The sequence below is a fragment of the Vulpes lagopus genome, chromosome 4 (genome assembly GCF_018345385.1).
Source record: "Vulpes lagopus strain Blue_001 chromosome 4, ASM1834538v1, whole genome shotgun sequence".
NCBI lineage: Eukaryota > Metazoa > Chordata > Mammalia > Carnivora > Canidae > Vulpes > Vulpes lagopus.
In genome coordinates this window covers 73436915-73458125 of record NC_054827.1, presented here as the reverse complement: position 1 = coordinate 73458125, position 21211 = coordinate 73436915, and the positions used below count along the sequence as shown (strand labels likewise).

At 35.6% G+C, this 21211-nt stretch overlaps 1 long non-coding RNA gene across 1 annotated transcript in view; it reads left to right on the top strand.

Annotated features, from left to right (window-relative positions):
- The window catches only part of LOC121490187, a 245695-nt gene that overhangs the window by 56699 nt on the left and 167785 nt on the right, over positions 1 to 21211 (top strand). The window contains exon 3 of the long non-coding RNA XR_005987528.1: positions 7602 to 7677. This is a non-coding gene — a long non-coding RNA (uncharacterized LOC121490187). The remainder of the gene's footprint in view (positions 1 to 7601; positions 7678 to 21211) is intronic.

Below are 21211 nucleotides of genomic sequence, written 5' to 3'. Positions count from 1 at the left end.
GTCCTTTGGGAAAATAGGTATTGAATTATGCCAGGTCTTCAGAAATGTATACCTAAGATGCAAATGCCTTGTATTTTTATCTTTATAAAACTGTAATGTGTAGTACATTTACAGAGAAATACATAGGAAAACTAACAGTATTTTGCTCTGGGGGACAGATGGAGTCGGTGTCTGGTAAAGGACAGAAATTTATTTTTTTGAATACCCTTGAAATCTTTTTTTTTTAATTTTTATTTATTTATGATAGTCACACAGAGAGAGAGAGAGGCAGAGACTTAGGCAGAGGGAGAAGCAGGCTCCATGCACCGGGAGCCCGACGTGGGATTCGATCCCAGGTCTCCAGGATCGCGCCCTGGGCCAAAGGCAGGTGCTAAACCGCTGCGCCACCCAGGGATCCCCCTTTGAAATCTTTTAAGTTAAAAAAAAATATAATGAAAATTTTCAAAACAAAATATAATATGCACTTTTATTATTCATGTATGTTTAGATCTATCTCTAAATCATAATTCCCTTGTATGCATGAAATCTGTTCTGATTTATATTTGTGGGTGCTGTTGGTAGTTAATGTCACTGCAGTTTTCCCTCTTTCCTGGCTCGGCTCATGACCTGGAATCAAAGGAACTTTAATCAACCTAAAAGATCCTGCATTTAACAAACTTTTTGATGTACCTCTTAAGATTTTTATGAGTCGTTACTCAAATTAACTCTCAGGTTCTTGTGTATCCTAACTGTACTTTTTTTAAAAAAATTATTTTTTATTGGAGTTCAATTTGCCAACATACAGCTATCATCCAGTGCTCATCCTCTCATGTGCCCTCCTCAGTGTCTGTCACCCAGTCACCCCATCCCCCCTCCCACCTCCCCTTCCACTACCCCTTGTTCGTTTCCCAGAGTTACGTGTCTCTCATGGTCTGTCACCCTCTCTGATATTTCCCACTCATTTTCTCTCCTTTCCCCTTTATTCCCTTTCACTATTTTTTATATTTCCCAAATGAATGAGACTATACAATGTTTGTCCTTCTCCGATTGACTTACTTCACTAGGCATAATACCCTCCAGTTCCAATCATGTTGAAGCAAATGGTGGATATCCATCGTTTCTGATGGCTGAGTAATATTCCATTGTTTCTATAGACCACAGCTTCCATATCCATTCATCTTTCGATGGACACCAAGGCTCCTTACACAGTTTGGCTATTATGGACATTGCTGCTATGAAGGGTGCAGGTCTCCTGCCATTTCACTGCATCTATTTCTTTGGGGTAAATCCCCAGCAGGGCAATTGCTGGGTTGTAGGGCAGTTCTATTTTTAACTCTTTGAGGAACCTCCACACAGTTTTCCACAGTGGCTGTACCAGGTCACATTCCCACCAACATTGCAAGAGTGTTCCCCTTTCTCCACATCCTCTCCAACATTTGTTGTTTCCTGTCTTGCTAATTTTCCCCATTCTCACTGGTGTGAGGTGGTATCTCATTGTGGTTTGGATTTGTATTTCCCTGATGGCAAGTGATGTGGCCTAACTGTACTTAAACTCTACAGGCCTCAGTTCCCTAACCCATGAAATGTGTTGGCTAAAGTGTGGTCCACAATCTCTTTTGGTCCTGTGAGCACATAAGTTTGTCTTCCACTTCATTTCATTTGATTCCATTCTTGATCCAGATGGACAGTGTTGACATAGTCATCAAGACAAGACATGATGCTCATAGAGTGTTCAAGCTTCAGGAAAGTTATGCCTGTTCTTTGCTACTCCTTAGGCCTATGATTCAGTGTTTTAGTTTTAGAATATTTAGGATGTCTATAGTTACCAACAGGTGTGATAGATTGAATCATGGGCCCCTTCCTGCATCTGCCCTCCTGCCATGGCTTCATTGTGGGCATAGAGTACTTCCTTAAATCCTTGACTTGCTTTGGCTAATGACATATGAGCAGCAGTTGTGTCATTTTTCAGTGTAAAACTTAAGAGGGCTTATATACTTCTAGCTACTAGTCGTCTTGTGGTTCTGTTTCTGCTGGTTCAAGGAGAGGGCAGCCCTGGTGGCTCAGCAGTTTAGCGCTGCCTTCAGTCCAGGGTATGATCCTAGAGACCTGGGATCCAGTCCCATGTCAGGCTCCCTGCCTGGAGCCTGCTTCTCCCTCTGCCTGTGTCTGTGTCTCTCATGAATAAATAAATAAGATCTTAAAAAAAAAAAAAAGGAGAAGGAGAGACATGGGGAGCAAATCTGAGTGAGGAAACAAAGCCTCTGTTAATAGAGCCCCGCTTGGATTAGCCAAAGTCTCAGTTGACCTGTAGATCTTTAAGAATAAATAATTATTGTCTTAGTGTTGTCTGTGACACAGCATTTTTGTGATAAAACAGGTGCCATTAACTTCTAACAAAATTATTTTTTATTTTTTATTTTAAGATTTTATGGTACCCATTTGATTGGTTTCTTTTGTATCCTTCTAAAATTTCTTTATGTAAATACAGACAGACAAAAATATATAATCTTGGCTCCCATTTCTACCATTTTACAGTTTTTTACTTTGTTTTTTTCATCTGTTATCTTAGATATATTTGTCTATCAGTAAATAGAAAACTTCCTTACTCGTTTTTACAGCTGTTTTGATAGCTTTCATAAAAAATAATCTATAAATTGTGTGGGTGTGGATGTGTATTTAACTGTACCTTGGGGAATCCTATGAATTTCCACTTACAAACCTGAAGATATAATAAGATATATAAGAAACCATTATGATCTCAACTCACTTTCAAACTTCTGTGTTTATAATTGTTGAATTTGGGGATCCCTGGGTGGCTCAGCAGTTTGGTGCCTGCCTTTGGCCCAGGGCGCGATCCTGGAGTCCCGGGATCGGGTCCCGTGTTGGGCTCCCGGCATGGAGCCTGTTTCTCCCTCTGCCTGTGTCTCTGCCTCTCTCTGTCTCTCTATCATGAATAAATAAATAAAATCTTTAAAAAAAATAATCTTTATAATTGTTGAATTTTTAGAAAATGTGTTCTTTAAAATGGGTTTTGGGAAACGTGTCTAAGTGTTTTGTAAGGTACATAACATACTTTTGGCACGATTACAATATCACCTGTAATATATATTCATTTAATATTCATATTACTCCTGTGAATTATAGTTATTAATATTTTAATTTTACAAGTGAGGAAACTTAAGCTCAGAGAAATGGGTTGACCTTCTCAATATCACCCAGATAGTGAGAAGAAGGATGATAATGAGGCATAATTACTGAGTACTGTATATGGGGCACATTGCACTTGATAAGAATTTTGAAGGCAGATACCAGGTTTTACTTATTTATTTATCCTGTACTGTATATCATGCACACAGGATGCACAGCTCTGTTGCTAAAATGATTTCTGTCACATGTCCTTTGCCTTCTTGCTTTTGTACTCTCTCAAATTTGGGGGACATCTTATTTTTTTCCCTACTTTTCTGTTTTAATTCTTAATATAAGCTTTTAGGAGCTTAGAATTTTAGTCAATGTTGCTGTCCCCTGTCTTATCAATTTAGGATTTGTCGTGGATAATGTAGAAGAAAGATGTGATACTCTTTCAGAGTGTTGGGTGATGATTTTGGCTTAGCTGTTTAACCTGTGCTGCAGTCCTTCCAGGGCTGGACCTCTGACAGATATTGACAAGAAAAATTCAAAAATTTTCAATTCCCCAATGAATACAGTTGGAATAGAAGGAACTTGTTCCTTACTATGCATAAGCCCTAAATCTAAGGTCAAAATGTTATCAAAGAGCAGATCCTAAGGGTTGATGAAGTGATAGATCCCAAAGACATTTTTCTGTTTTTCTCCTTTTCTATCTGTATTTTGTTTCTTAAGTAAGATCTCTCTTTGACATTTTCTCATCTCTTTTCAATTAGGCTCAAAGTATGTGATACATCTTTTGTTTAGAGAGTAAGAAGTCCTCCTCAGCCTTTCTTACAACTTAGCAGGCCCATTTTCAGCTGTAATAAATTCCAGTTTAACTTTCATGTACTATGAAAACATTTCTTTCATAGTTCTTCAATAGATGACTCATGTTTAAAACAGTAACAATTGGGATCCCTGGGTGGCGCAGCGGTTTGGCGCCTGTCTTTGGCCCAGGGCGCGATCCTGGAGACCCGGGATCGAATCCCACATCGGGCTCCCGGTGCATGGAGCCTGCTTCTCCCTCTGCCTGTGTCTCTGCCTCTCTCTCTCTCTCTGTGACTATCATAAATAAAATAAAAAAACTAAAAAAAAAAAATAAAACAGTAACAATTAATGGTTATATAATGTTTGGTATTAGTATCATAAATCAATAAATCTTTGTTTTGGGGCACCCGTGTATGCCTGTGGCCATTGTGAAGCCTAAGAAAACAAGATTTAAAAATAGTAGGCCCCCCTTTAAGCATTTACACATACTCAGAATTAAAACTAGAACTTAAAATTTTTGACCCTACTTAGAGATTGAGAAATTTTGTTTAGATGGATCATAGACTGTGTGAGCTAAGCCACAAAATGTGGAATGTGTCTCATTCTCCTAAGGTTACAAAAATTTATATTAAAGTTTATATAGGACAAGTTTACTTTATGTGGAAAGTAAAACCACATGCATTTCATTTTGAAAAATCCTAAGGCCAATATAAAATCTGAAATAGTTCTTTCAATTTATTCCAGGTAATTTAGCTGCTGGTACTGTGTTGTGCTGCTTACTTTGTCCTGTGGAAAACTTGAATATCTATGTACTTAATCCCTGTGCTATTCCTTCTCTTCTGCAAGAATTTTGTAAGGAATAATTCCCTACATTGAAGTCATACAGAAAATATGTAAACATCCAACACACTTTTGCAAATCTGTAAAGTATAAAGTTGAGCACATTTCACTTTCCCAATATAGGCTACCAAGGAAAATATGCAGAAAAACTATTTTGAGATATAAACCAGTAGAGCTCAGTGCAAACTATCAGAAGAACAAAGTAGGAATCATCCTTCATTTGTTTACTCCTGGGTACAAATTACTTGATAAGGAGGCTTGCTTAGATTAAGTAAGCATAGACATGGTGCCAGAGATGTCAGTGGTTATTACTGTCTATTTGTGTTATCCCTAGACAATGCAAAAGGGACATTTGACCCCTGAAAATAAATAAAGATGACTATTCTGCATTGCTCCCTTTGGTATTAAACATATTGGTTAATCCCATAACTTGTACAAAGGGAAAGTTTGCCTTGAAACTATGTAATTTCCCCTAACATGACAACATTTAAGTAAGATCTGTTAAAGAACACTTTTGCAGGGAGAGAACAAAATTCTCTAAAGGGTATCTTCCCCCAATCACTCTCCTTGATAACTACACATGACTTAGAGACCTCTGTAGTCTTTATTCTAAATTCAATGTTTTTAGGATGCATGAATTTGAATTCTCCTCCTCCCACTTTCTAGTTATGTGATTGTGCTTAACAGTCATAAGAGCTATTCACTAATATTTTGGTTTCCTCCTTTTAGGACTTGGTAGGTTTATACTTCTCCTCCTCCTTGAAGGTCATGACCATGTGATCTCTAGGAAGGAGTCAGGGCATAAGTCACCATCTTTCTCTTCCCCCTGCATAGCAGCCAGCTTCATATCAGACAACAGATGCCTCATCATTCTACAGAGAATGAAGTCCTAGCCAAGCCACAAGAGATAGGTAGCATGAGTGAAAAATAAAACTTGTTTTAAATCACTGAGATTTTGGGGTTGTGATATTGTAATCTCACCTATCCTTACTAACAAAATGGCCTGGAATAAGTAAATAACTCCGTTAGTTTTCTTATCTGTAAAATAGAAATATTAAGTAACTACCTTGGGGCTGGTGTGAGGATTAAATGAGATTATTAAGCTAAAGCATTATGTCTGGCACATAGTACATCCTCAATCAGTGTTGGCTGCTACTGTTACCATCATTATGCAGAATCTTGGGGGCTAAGTTTATTGATTTTAAAAATACATAGTATTCCTCAAGTTTACTCACTTTATACCCACCCTTTTTTAAAGATTTTTTTTCCTTGCACATCTTTCTAAAATGTATCATATCCTTTTCTACCTTAAATAGAATTTGTAGACTTAGGCTCATCATTATAAATGTCAGTTATTATACTGTAATGTAATATAGAACAGGAGGACACTGAAGTGTGTGGGGCATCTCCTCTGGTGTTTTGGTGTATTTTTATAGCAGTTTTTATTCTTTGTCACATCTTTGCTGTTTTCAGTGTACTTTTGACAATTTTTAAAAAATAATCTCATTGACCTTCTAGTATACTGCTCTCTTTCTGTTGCAAATTTTGGGACTTTTTTTTTTTAGAATTATGCATAACTTAAAAGAAATTAGCCTGAAGTAAGTGAGCACGTGGTAAGTATACATTGCTATAATTCCTTATAGTAGCTTACTGCTGTTTTTTCAAAGAAGGAAGAATTCCATCTAACCATCTGTAACTATTGGAAAAGTTTCCACTTCACTATAATTGAGAAGTTAAACAGAGTCTAAATTGCATAGTGTTTGTATTCCATCACTTTTTGCATCCATCAGGAGTATAAAGTAGATTAGCATCACAAATACACTTCCAGTGTCAACAAATGAGCTTGGGCACCTGTGGAGGTTCAGGGTGCCTCTCATTCATTATTCCTTACCTCGAAAGCCCATCTTGTGACTATCTTGGTACTGGGAGATACTGCTACTATTCCTGCTACTTTCAGAAACCAAGGTGGCAAAGACCAATAAAGGTGGGCAACAGGGTAAGAAAAGAGAGTGGATTTTCCCAAGGCACTCCACATATACAAGTGGAAATGGAAATTTGTCATTACCATTTCCAGGTGACATCAGCTTATTTGGGAGTATTACATGGTTACTCACAATCCTAGGTTCTCTGCTATTATTCTTAGTGTGTGTGTTTGGGGCATTAAAGAACTAACATAATTCCTGACCCATAGAATTTATCCAATATATGTTATGGTGAACTATCAGGGCTTATGATTTCTAAAGAACAATAAAAGATAATACCTTTCTATATATAGGGTATCTGTTTTCTCATAGGCATTGGTTTCCCCCTCCTCCATAACAAATACAATTACATATTTAAAATGAGGCAGAACGGGAAGCCCGGGTGGTTCAGCAGTTTAGTGCCTGCCTTCGGCCCAGGATGGGATCCTGGAGTCCCGGGATTGAGTCCCACGTCATGCTCCCTGCATGGAGCCTGCTTCTCGCTCTGCCTGTGTCTCTGCCTCTCTCTCTCTCTGTCACTTATGAATAAATAAATAAAATCTTTAAAAAATAATAAAATAAAATGAGGCAAAAAAAAAAGTATAAAAAAAGATATCTAGTGCAGTGGTCCCTACGTATACATAGCCTAGCATGGAAGACAGCTATGTTCTGCTTTTCTCCAGCAATCCTCCCAAGTTTAAGGGTAGTTCTTAGAACTGTACTTCTCCAATATGAACAGGCATATCTATTCATAATTCCTCTTAATTCACAGTAAATAATTTTACTAGGCTCTGTAAGGAGCAGGAATGGAATTAGGCTCTGTATCAGTCAGGGTTCTGCAGAGAAACAGAATCAATACATATAATAACTAACTAAATTTGTTTTTAGGCATTGGCTAATGACATGTTGGGGACTGACAAGCATGAAATCTGTGACGCAGGCAGGCATGCAGGCTGGACCTCAGGTAGGAGCTGATGTTTTAGTCTTGGGGCAAAATTTCTTCTTCTCCAGGAAACCTCAGCTTTTACTCTTAAGGCCGTCAGTTGATTGATGAGGCCCATTCATGGTATTGAGGGTAATCTTCTTTACTTAAAATCAACTGATTGTAGATACTAAGCACATTTACAAAAATAATTTCACAGCAACACCTAGATCAGTGTTCGATTAAATAAATGGATGCTATAGCATAGCCAAGTTGGCACATACACTAATCATCCCTCAATCTCTATGTGGCAATTATGCTGGTGGATGGAAGTCTCTGGAAAATTTTCAGACATAGCACAACGTCTGCTCAAGGGTGACTGGGAAAAGGAGGTAGAACAGGTGTCTCCTCTCTCCTCTTGCCCCTTTATCCCTCAAGACATCCCCCACACTACTTCCCTAGTGATTGTGAAGTCATGGTGGTGGAGCAGAGGGGACTCCGTGTTCTAGATAAGCTAGGAAATGATGGTTTAACCATTTTTGGGAAACTTGGGTATAAGAGGTAAGGATGTAGGTAATTTTAGGATGGCTTTTAACAAATAACTCTTGTGGATTTAGGGTGAAGGGCATCATTCCTTGGTAAAAATGATAGCCTTGGTTTTACTTTACTGATGAGAGTCTAAATAAGGTTTTACCTTGAAATGCCACTTATGGGAGTTGTTTGGGCCTTTCCTGTACCTTGACACAAAATTGTAATATTTTTTTTTTAAATTATGAATAATTCCTCCTCCATTTTATTTTATATAAATACTCCTAGATTTTTGTTTTTATTTTTTTATGATAGTCACAGAGAGAGAGAGAGAGAGAGAGAGAGAGAGAGAGAGAGGCAGAGACAGAAGCAGGCTCCATGCACCGGGAGCCCGACGTGGGACTCGATCCCGGGTCTCCAGGATCGCGCCCTGGGCCAAAGGCAGGCGCCAAACCGCTGCACCACCCAGGGATCCCCCAAAATTGTAATATTAATTAATAAATTAATACTGTCAGACTGACAGCTACGCTCAAGACTAGTGAGGGATTTGAGGTTTCCAAATCTCTTGCTTTCAGAACCTCTGAAATATGTCTTCTTATGGCTGCTTTATGCGAAAAGACCTGTGAACGGGGACACGGAGAACAGGAACAGTCATGGAAAGATTGGATCCTGGATAAGCATAAAATTATTCACTATTTAAAAGTCTTGAAAATATGATCCAAAATATGGGTCATGGAAAATTTTAGGACATAGCAATGTTGTGAGATAATCTTAAATAATCCTGTTTTGTATAACAGGCCAGTTAAATAATGAAGGGTAGAAATAAAAAATAAGACTGCAATGTGATAAGGAGATGAAATTTTGTTTCCAACTTTATCATTGGAAACATGGATAGCTAATAAAATCCTGTAGAAATAACTTTCATGTTTTTACACAATAAAATCTGACCAATGAGAAAATGTGACATAACCTATTAATGAAATAGTTACAAAGTAAACACAGACTTTCCTTTATTTCAAAGTAATTTCAGCCAAGAAATGAAATAGCTAACAAAAGCCACAGAGGTATTATCATCCAATGCAGGCAAAGCATTTACTAAAGCCATAATCCCTAAATTGACATGAAATAAAAATTGTGCAGAAATATTGTGCAGTATTTGCCCCAAGTGACTTTTTAGCAGTCTCTACCTCTAGAACACAAAGTTGATTTTATTATTTTGAAGGGAAAGATTTTCAATTTACTCATATTGTGTCAGGAGCTGTACTTAGCAAGTTCAGTCATTTTAAAAATTTACCTGTGGTTAAAAAATAACCAAAAAATAAACAATCCAAAGGTGGGAGTTGGGGGAAGAAAGAAAAGCATACTTACATGATGCTTTATAAAGGCAAAAAGTTAAAACATTTCTTCACCTGAAAATAATTGAAAAAAGTAATGTTTCACTTCCCAGTTGAGGCTGAGTAGAAGAAATATGGCAGTGCTGTTTAGAATCCCTAGAGATTGGACAAGACTTCAGTAGGACTCCCTTTTTGGCTCCTGTCAACCACAAAGAAAAGTGCTTTGTTGGCTCCAAAGATTTTACACAGAATCTCAGCAGAAACATCTGCTGTTTTACAGCAGATAAAACACCTGAGGTATGTCTTTTACAGCTAGTAGCAAGATAATAGACATTTATTAGCCCCTCACTTCCATTTTATTACCTGATAAAAACAGATGAATTAAGCTCTCTTTTTATAACATATTACCTTGATTAAAAATAGATTAATGTTATTTTATGTGAAGTAAGGACTCAAAGCAATTTTAACATTGTTTTTATATGAGTAGAAAAAAATGTGTATTTTCCCCGTCTGTTTCTAAGTCCACAGAGCCAAGGTGTCCAGTGCTCACTTTCTCAGAACTTGATGGTACACTTTTTTTGCCAGTATAATCTCATTGATTCCAAATGAAGGCTGGGCCTTTTGGCATGGTTAAATGTCATATTCCAGGTCATATTTTTGCTAATTTACTTCTTAACATATTAAAAATTATTTTTTTCTGCTTCTGAGTCTCATTTAGTAAAGCTTCTCTGATTGATTAAGTGAAAGAACTAGTGCTTGATCATTTGAGTTTGAATATAAGTAGTCTGATGCTTTTTCAGATTTCCTCCAACTAACTGAGTTTAAAAAAATCCTTCTCTATTCTTGGGACACTTTGGGTAGAAAGTTTAGTTGTTTGAGACAGAGCCAGCCAATACCCCCAGGCCACATGTACTCTTAGTAGTAACTCAGGAGAATGAGGTACCCTGTTTGACTGTCTCCAACTTGACTCGCCATTTCCAATTAATTATGCCATTGCTTAAAATAGATGAAGACTCAAATGAGAGGAAAATAAAGATCTACTAAAAAACTTTCACTGCTGATTCAACTTAACAACAGTTATTTTGTGGGTTGTGATGTCAATGGCTCTAATAGTCCAATTTTGCTGTCTTTTCTTTTAAAATACAAGGAAAATTGTACAGAGAGGCAGAGACCAGATATATTACACATGTGTATGGGAAAGCTGAAGAGGCAGGAAGTGAAATTAGTTTGGTCTGTGTCCACCAGATATTGAGAGTAATAGGAAAATATAGAGAGATACTTTATCGTCATTTGTTGGTTCTTCTAGTTTTTCAAGTTCTCAGCAGAACCAGGATGAAAGTCATTCTATAATAAACAAATGATTTCATGGTAATGGAGTTAAAACTTACAAAAAAGGAGTCAAGAAACTTTCCGGAAATATTTGTTTATCTTTCCCCAGCTGCTTAGTGTCCAGGTAAAACTGAAGGCTGAGGATAAATCCTGAACTACTTCAAAATAATGTGATCATATTAGAAAAAGTACTTCCCAGTTCCCATGTCAGCCAGTGTTCAAAAGCATTGATTTGGAGAAAATACACTTATTGCTAAAATTGTTCATGCTCTGTGGCCATACTTAAGATTTTGCTAAGCCAGGGGCACTGGGATGGCTCAGTTGGTTACGTGTATGCCTTTAGCTTGGGTCATACATGATCCTGGGGTCCTGGGATGCAGCCCCATGTCTGTCTGGCTCCTTGCTCAGCGGGGAGCCTGCTTCTCCCTCTCCCTCTGCCCACCAGTCATGGGCTCTCTCTCACTCTCTCTCTGTCTCAGGTAAATAAATTAAATCTTAAAAAAAAAAATATTTTATCAAGCCAGTGGAATTACTTCTAAAATTGCTGTAATGCACATGCCCTCCATGAAACCAATCTTTTCAATATGCTATTTTCCACAACTTTGGGGAGAATTCACAGGAGCATGGGTGCTCAGGTATAAACACATGGTTTGAAGTCACATTAGGAAGCCAAATGAAGTTTTCAATTTTTTCAAACACAAAAAAATAAGGGAACTTGGATTTGTCATAGAGGTCTGGGAAAGCTTTCCTAAGAAGGCACTATTAAGCTGAGATCTAAAAGGCAAATAGATTTTCTTTAGCCACATGATTTGACCAAGATCTAAAAGCAAGGAAGAAAACAGAATGTAAGATGCGGCTAAATGGCTCCCAATTAATTAAATCTTGAGTGTCTTGTTTGTGCAAAACATAGCGTAAGCTCTGGGGAAATAATACTGAATCAAGACACACTCAGACACCGTCCTCATGTCAGTTCCTCTTTATGGAGGGAGACAAATTCTACTTAAACTGCAGAAATAAATATAACATCATCACTCTATTAAATAGACCAAGATGCTAGGGGAACGTAGGGAAATGTGAACTAATTGTGGCTGCCAAGGAAGGCTTTTCTCTGGAAGTTGTAACTGAATAGAGATCTGAGGAAGAGTAGCACAGTGTTTCAGGCAGAGGGAACAGCATATACAAAAGTTTGACTATTCATCTTTACTATAGGGGGATCTGCTTTCCTCACAGATAATGCTTAACATGTGAGAGTCTGGACTTTTTTTGTTCAGATTCTAAATAAATTCAGAATGACCAAAAGAATAAATTAATCAGGGGCTTAAACTGAGCCACGGAGGGAGGGGCAGTGGTTTTTGATGCACACCGAGGCAGTAGACTAAGAAAGGAGTAGAGAAGATGTGGAATGATGAGCTTGGGACCATACTTAGATCTGAGAAAATGAGAGTTTGGATCCTGTGCTTCAGAGGGCTCTCAAATCACAAATATATATGTAACACATAAACAATAAATTATTAAAAAAAAAAAAACGCAGGCTCTTTTGCTATACATTCATGCTTGTGGACTAACACTCATCAGGATACAGGGAAATGCTTTCCCACATCTTTTAACTAACTCCTAGAAATAAAAAGCAATTACATCTGAATGCTGTGATATATTGTGGGTTATGCTACCTCCAGCATGAGACAAGGAGAACACTTCAGAGTCCAGGGAGGATTTGAATGGGAGAAACATTTAAATAAGAGAAAAGACAAACTAATTAACTTGTCAAATCCTTCTTCTCACAGCATGAATACATTGAGTATCTGCATAATGAAGTTTTATTTCCCACTAGTGCTGAGCATCCATTTTCTTGCTTCTCTCCACATAAAGCAATTTATGGTTCTGGACTTACTCCAGATATCCTCAGTATTTGCAATTATTATAAATGATGGCTGAAGAGTATTTCATAATATTAAACAATTAATATTGCAGTCTTATATTTGTGTGCATCTATGTCTAGATGTAATATGCTTAAAGTGTGATACCAACTCTTAAACTTTGGCAACTAGATGGACATTGAATGCTAGAAATGCAAGTAGTTTTATTTTTGTTTAATGAGAGTATTTAAATTTTCAAAAAGTAAAATAAAAATTCAGCATTTAGTTTTGGTTTATTATCTGATAATTCATTATAGTTGATATTATCTTTTAATCTTAATTTTGTATATTTTAGAAGAAAAAGAACTATTAACACATGAAAAGTTTTCGTTTTTCTGCATTTTAAATTTGTATTTCTGATTTAAAAATATTTTAATTTTGTACTCTTTATACAATTACCTTTTACTTTTTAATCTTTTAGATCCTTGAGAATGAGGGCCAATGAAAAATAGAATTGTGATAGAAATGGGGAATTCAAAAGTACATATTAGAAAAGAAAAAAGAAATACAGAATTTTCAGAATGAGGGTCTACTTAAGTTAAGAATAAAAATATGGGAACAATGTAAGTGAGCAGACTATTGAGCATAGCCCTAATAGAATTTGCAAACAAGAGATTACAAGTTCTTATTTAATGGAGATGTAACCACTGATCAAAACAATGCAAATTAACAAGAACATTATTCTCATCAATACACAGCTTAAATAGGTCAGATAAAAACCTCTCTCAACTTTACATTCTTTATCAAATGAAAATTTAATTATTAATTAAAACAGTGAGATTGAAAAAGAGGATTAATTTTATATCACTTTCATAATCCAGAAACAACAAAAGCAACTCTGTCCTGCCAGTTAGAAGATGGAGAAATGAATGGTCTTTATATTAGCAAATAGAGGAAGAATACTCCAGAGTATTTGACTGGATGATGATCTTGGAAATGGCAATTCCATATCCTTCTGACAATGTTGCTAATAAAACACATTCAGGATCAAATTAATGATTAGAATCTTCCATTGCATAAACATGCCAGAATTTTAAATATTTCATTTTATTCCAAAATTTTCAAATAGGAGATTGTAGAAACTGGCTTTTTTATATTCTCTACTTAGAAACTACTTTTGTTTTCATTTGTTAGTATATTTCCTAACCAATCTTCATGATTGACTTCAGCCAATGAATGTATTTGTGATAGGAAACACTTAAATTCTCAATTAAAATGCCATGTAATGTCATTTGCTCACAAAAAGGTTTGGATATAATTACTAGAACTGAAAAAAAAAGTATGAAATAAACTGCAACCGATAAAAATTCCAAAAATAAAAATAAATGTCAGACTAGCACATGGGCACAATGCTCTTTAATGAATATGTTTTGTATTTATTATTCATCTAAGCTTAATGATACTTCTTGTAGCACAGCAGCACAATATTTGTAGAACTTAATGGCAAATATCTAGGATTTGTAGAAATGATCTTGAAATTTGAAGAAAGAATGACCAAAAATTTAAGATGGGTAAAAATTAATGAAAAAAATGATGACTCTGTGATAGAATTAAACAAATGAACAAAGAGAAAAAAGCAGAAACAGACCTGTAACTAGAACAAACTGAGGGAAGAGTGGTCAGGGAATGAGCAAAATGGGTGAAAAGGAGTGGGAAATACAGGCTTCCATCTATGGAATGGATAAATTATAGGAATAAAAGACACAGCATAGGAAATATAGTCAATGATATTATAATAGTGTTGTGTGGTAACAGATGGTAGCTACACTTGTGATGAGCATAGCGTAAGGTATAGAGAAGTTGAATTACTATGATGCACATCTGAAACTAATGTAACTTTGTATGTCAACTCTAGTCAAAAAAAAAAAAAAGGAAAGAAGGAATTTTATCTGAGACTAATAAAAACATTACATTAAAAAATAAAAGACTGTTGAGGACAAAACTGTGATAGTGGTGCTAACATGGTTGATAACATGAAGTCATTTTGGGGAAAGATTCAGAATGATTCTTTATGTAATTTATGGTACATAGTTTGAATTTATTGCTGAGAGAGATTGCCTCAATGTTGCTGATGTTGTTGATGTTTTTTGGAACAGTTTAAACATTATATATTTTCCGGATCTGTTCAAAGGTGGAACATCTTGAGATAAACATCAAATTTGACCTAATACACATAGATTAACAATGTTTTCTTGATATTAATATTAGCAAAAGCTTAGAAGAAAACAGATCTGAGTTTGGGTACTTCACTTTTAAAAAGATTAGAAAACAGTTAAAATTTAGCAAAAGTAGTTTTTATAAATAGAAACTGCAAGAGCACTATGCAGCAAAAGTGACAATTTGAAAAAAAATAAGAAAATTAAAATGAAGAAATAAAAATGGTCAAAAAACTACAAAGGAGAGGATTCACATACACACATGAAGAGTCCCCAAATTAATTTCTATAAAGGCTATTTTATGGCTATTAGAGACTAAAAAACAATTTGAACAAATTGAGCAACATGCTTCTGTTTTCAAGGTTTTTTTTAAAAAAATATTCCAGAATTAAAGAGTGTAAAAGCAAAAGAATTAGGAAAACTGTATGAATCTAGATACTGTTTTAAGAGATCCTGAAAAATCATGATGTGATAGCAATGTATATGATGAAATTCAACTGCTTGGTAATATTGTTTTGCAATAACAATGTATCATAGGCAGATCCATTCTAATGTTTGAGCATAATATGTGAAATAAATGTTCACTTCTGAACTGAGTATCTTTTTAAAAATTTTGTTGACAATTCCATTCGTCACTATCTCAGCAGAGCTGTTTTTCCAAATGAAATAAAAACTGTGTAATACTTTTGGCCCAGGAAAGGTTGTCTGTCGAGTTTGGCATTGTCTGTCCAGGTGACAGTCTCCTGTCAGTAGAACTCAAATTATCTAAAAATCTTGATTTAATAACATCATTAGTAATCTTGGTGAGCCAAAGGCAAGAAAAATGTATTTTATAGAATAAAAATGTAATATTTTATGAATTATGGATATCTTGACTGCTCATCCAAATATTAGGTATAATAATAATTGAACTCAGTAATCTTGTTATTTTGCTGACTTTTAGTTCTATAAAATCCATAGCTTTGCACATATTTGAAAAATTTTGTTATGAAATTGTTAAGATAGGAAGATAAAACATATTTTAGCTAACAGTTTTGTTAGCCTGATTTATTACTTTTTTTTTTATATATTACTTTTAATAAATGGGCCTTCATTTGTATTCTTGCCCTGGTGCTACAAATGTTAGAGGTATAACTGCTTCTCTCACATGTATAAAATTTTCTAGATAGAAGGAATGCACCTGCCTGTTGGACAGTAGCCTTGGTCAGCCTCCTTTGGGTAATCATTGGTAGGATAGGACTATGGACAGCTTGGAGGTAGGCCATAAAGATAGACAACAAGCAATACTAATTGCTATCCCATGAAAGATTTAGAGCAGGATGGAAGGAACTTAAGAATCCCAGATGCCTGGAGGTGGGTGAGGGGAAGGAGGTTACTTTTAAGTTGTGCTCTTTACCAACCCTTCTCCCCTTCATCTTCCACCCCAATTCTGGGGTGCCCAAGTGCTAGATTATATTACCTGAGTTTATTTTTAATGCTTACAAAAACCTCTTGTGCACTTCATCTAGCCTGTCTGAGTTTCCTTATTTAATAATTTTGAGTTAGGGTATTATTATATCATATTGCTTTGATGTTTGGAGGTACAAATAATTATAAAATACTTGGCAAAAATAAAGCCCAAATGAGTGTGCCATGATAATATTTGCCATCCCTATAACTTATTTATCATGTTGTTATGGTATTTGCTGTATTTTTGCTTACTTGTTACTTCCTTGGTAATTTTTTTAAGTGTGATCAAAAAATTATCAGAAATTTAAATGAACTTTCTTCAGACCTAATTATAATTATAGACTAATTTTCCAAGAGCATGAGCAAAAAGAAAACAAAAGCAAAAAAGGGAAAAAGAAAAGGAAAGAACAAAAAAAGAAAAAAAATCTACCTTGGACAGAGGAAAATTCAGTTCTGTGTATTTTCAGACTCTGGCATAGCGCTGAGCTGGATTTACAAAAGTACTTCTACTCACTTGGTAAATTATTTGATATTTCAGTCATACTGGTTCAAACATCAAGTTCAGGTAAATACTTTCATTACTTTTTAGTTGAAGTGACCTTGCCCTGATAGTTTTGTTCTACTTTCACTCCCAGTCCTTGATAAAACAAAATACAAAAATTAAAAATGTTTGGAAAGGATAACAAAATCTTAATAGGTAGGTAGGTAGGTAGGTAGATTGATCGATCTCAAAGTGATTTTATTTATTTAATTTTTAAAAATTGAAATAAAAATCTTGCATTTTTTTCTTCCCTCAGTTGACTATGGTATAATGTCAATATAGATCACAATGGAGGCAAATGTCTACTGTGTTTTGTTTTTCCTATCCATATAATTGAAACCTTTGCTAGTTATATGCTGATTATTACAGCAGTTAGTTGGTTAAAAAATAAACATGTATTATCTGACAGTTTCTGTGAGTCAGGGATTTGGGAGCAGATTAGCTGGGTGGGGGGCTCTGACTCAGGGTGTCTAATGAAACTGCAATCAAGAAATCAGCTAGAACTGCAGTCATCTGAAGACTTGACTGGTGCTAAAGGAACTGCTCCTGAGATGGCCATTCCCATGACTATTGGCAAATATCACTACTTAGGACCCTCCATAGGTCTGTTCAAGTATCCTCACCACATGATAGCTAGATTCTTCCAGAGTGAGTAGCTTAATATTTAAAGTCACACATCATTATATTTGCTGTATTTTATTGGTCTTGTAGACCAATCATGATATAGTGTGGGAGGAAGAATATCAGAGCACAAATATCAAGAGGCAGGGTCACTGAGGGCCAGCTTGGAGACTGGCTATCACAAACAGGGTTGTGTTCAGAGTCCTCAGCAAAACTAGGGTTGAAGCCAAAATGCATCCTGGAAAAGTTTTGTCATTTGAGTTCTTCAATATTACTTAATTTTTGAGATATGTATTGGCTACTATTTGAGGCAATGGTAAAAAAAATGTTGGATGTGGCAGCCAGAAATTTCAGTTCAAATTCAAGCTCTTGACTCTACCTTTGGAAGAAGTTTGATCTAAATCTGTCTCAGTTTGTTTGTTTGTTTTTTGAAATGGAGGAATTAATACATATCCTCCTATGCTTAGTAGATTGTGTAAGATAAAAAGCCTTAGTTTTAAGTATAGCACCAGGCATATAAGAACTGAACAAATGCTAGCTTCTTTTCCCCTTCCCTTCAAGATGCTCTAAAGCAGAATTTACCAAGCATTGTGCTATAAAATATTACTTTTCACCTTGCCATCCTTCCAAAGTCCTTGGATTTATTGCCTCTGGTTGACAGTGGCCTCCTCAAGTATGCAAATGAGTATTAATATTTTATATATTTATCATTGTGAAAAACTTGGGGAAGCACTTCTCTAAAAGAAGATTTCTTTAAAATAGCTATTAGAAAGGGCATCTAATAAGGTACTCGATATCTAATTATAATGATTGATCCCTAAGAGAACTGTTTCATCACAGGCATGAGAATGTATTTAGCAACATCTTAGAACAGTATTCCTAAACTTCCCTGATCCTAAAAGCAGAGATTCAGACCTAGATGTGAATGTCCAAGGGATGCGTCTGGGAATCTGAAGTTTTAACAAGGACTATTAAAATTCTTGAGATTACACAAGTCTAGGAAATACTACATCTAGTAAATTTACCTTAGAAAGTGTAATGTAGGAAAAAAAAAGTGTAATGTAGGGAGTTGGGATGGGAGGACTTGGGCACTTAGAGGAAAGGGAAAGAAATTTTGAGATTTTCTCACTGGCATTGTCACTGATTTGGCATTTCCAGGTCTGTGTGTGTGTGTGTGTGTGTGTGTGTGTGTATGTGTGTGTGTATGTAAGGTGTGGAGTGGGGCCGCTAATCATCTGTAGGCACTATATTTGCAGTTTATTTAGTGTAATTAGTATGTAAGATGTGCCCACTATGTGTAAGATACTTACTATGCAGCGGCCTCCCCATCCCTGCTCAGCTACTTTGGTGTGATAAAGCAAGGCAAAATATGTGTTAGTTCCCACTTTGCTTTTGATAGTATCACTCTAGGTATAGCTCAAATGCCTACCATGGCTGGGCATAAAATGCATGAGTGGAATTAACTGGTTTATAATGATAGAAATGACATAATGATAGGAAAAGATCTCAGAATGTAATTTCTGTAGAAAAAAAGCATGATAAAAAGCAGTGTGTATAATCCTATCTTTGTGTAAGAAAGAGGATAATAAGACTGTGCATATTTTCTTGTAATTTACCTAAAGAGACTCTAGAAAAATACTCAAAAAACTAATAAAGAGATTACCTTGAGAGAAGTTGGGGTCATGTGGTTAGGTAAGACAGAAGTGGGAGTGAGATTTTTCACTATATACTATTTTTTAAAAAGATTTTTTTTAACTAATTGAATTTACTACCTTTTTTTTCTTTCTTTCTTTTTTTTTTTTTTTTTTTTTTGCAAAAGAAAACAAAATATAACAATATAAAAGCTAATCCAGAGAAGACTGGACTAAATTTGGCCCATGAATTGCCATTTGAAACCTCTGTATTAAGTCCCTAAACTTAAATTATTGAAGTCTGAATCATTGACTCATTCATTCAGCAAATATTTATTGAATGCCTCCTAAGGTGCAGTCTTCATGTTCAGAAACTAGAGTCCTAACTATAACTTCTAGGAACCTTCTATCACTATCTCTAGTGGCCCCTCTTGGTGAATACTTAAAAAGAAATATCTTTGTATTGTTTTGGCAAATTAAACTAATTAATGTATTTCTAAGTTGAATCTTCAGTAAATAGGTAAGACTTGTTTGCAGGTTAGCAATTACATGTTCATATAATGTTTAAAACCATAAAAATACTTTGATCTTAACTATTTTGTAATAAATCCTTTTAGCTTTGTTTATTCTATTAATTTACTAGGCAAATATCTCTAGATAAACTTAAGCCAAGTAAATTATTACAAATTCTAGATAAAATAAATATGTATCATTGAAGCTTAAATATATTTGCACATAAAATTTCTGGGAGCAAACAATTTCAATGAGAGACAGGAAATATGAATAAAGAAAGGAAGGGGAACCAGAAGTAAAATAGAAATATAATCTATCTTCCTTTGTAGAAAAAAATAGATGTGACATAGCCTCCTTGAATCTGGTAATCTAATCTTGATACTAGTAATCTTATCTTGTGTGGAGGGAGTTGTATTTTGGCTTTTTTTCACCACCTCACCCTCCCCACCCCCATAACCTCTTGGAAATGTGCAATTCATGTAGAAAAGCAATATGTTTGCCCTCTGGTAGAATGGAGACTTCTATTTCCCCAAGCTCTTATAAAGAGGCCAGTAGAAGTTTAGATGGGCTCAAATGTAGAAATCTACTTCCAATCATGACAGTGGAAGACATTCCAGGTTTCTGGATTTTTAAAAATACTGCTACCTGAAAGTCCTATTCAGAAGTTTACTTGGCTATGACTAATTGTTAGGCAGACAGCAGAGTTACTCAAGACTGATATTACAGGTTTTGAACTGACATTAATGTCTTTAGAAGCCTAACTATCTGTATGGAGCAATGTTTCTGATCACAATGTTACTTTGAGATCCTCCGAGGTTAAATGACATCACTTGACAAGAAAAAGATTCATTAACATTTTGTCACATAAATAAGTTGATTTAAATAAATGATTTCTTCTGGATGATAAGGCAAAAGAGCCATCACAATATGTTGTTTAATAAAATTTATTCTAGTTTGAGAGTTAATACTAAACTAGATTTTTGCATCTGTTTTAGTTTTAGTTTTAGGTTTTTTTTTTTTTTTTTTTGCTATGTCACAAAGTACCCCAAAATTTAGTGCCTTAAAAGAGCAACTCAGTGCTATCACTTAAGGTTCTTTAGATTGATTGGGCTCAGTTGAGCTTGGGGCTCTTGGTTGGCCCTCTCCTATTGTTTCAGTCAGGTAGTGGCTGAGGCTACAGTAATCTGAAGGCTTGATTGGGCTGGATATCTAAGATGACTTCTTAGATAATTGGTGGCTCAGTCAGAATGGCTGCAAGAGCTAGAAGCTGCTGTCTTTCTCATTTCACATGGCTAGTTTGGGACTCCTCACAGCATTACAGCCTTAGGGTAGAGTTCTTACATGGGGGCTGTTTCTCCCTGAATAAGAGTTCAAGAGACCCTGACAGGACCTGCAAGCCTTTTTGTGACCTAGCTTCAGAAGTCACACTGCATCACTTTTGTTTCATTCTCTTGGTCAAAAATCTAGTCATCATGGGAGCCAATTGATAGAGTCCCCAATGGCCAAAGCAGGAACAATTTGAGCAATAAAAAATATAACATTGTGGGGGATCCCTGGG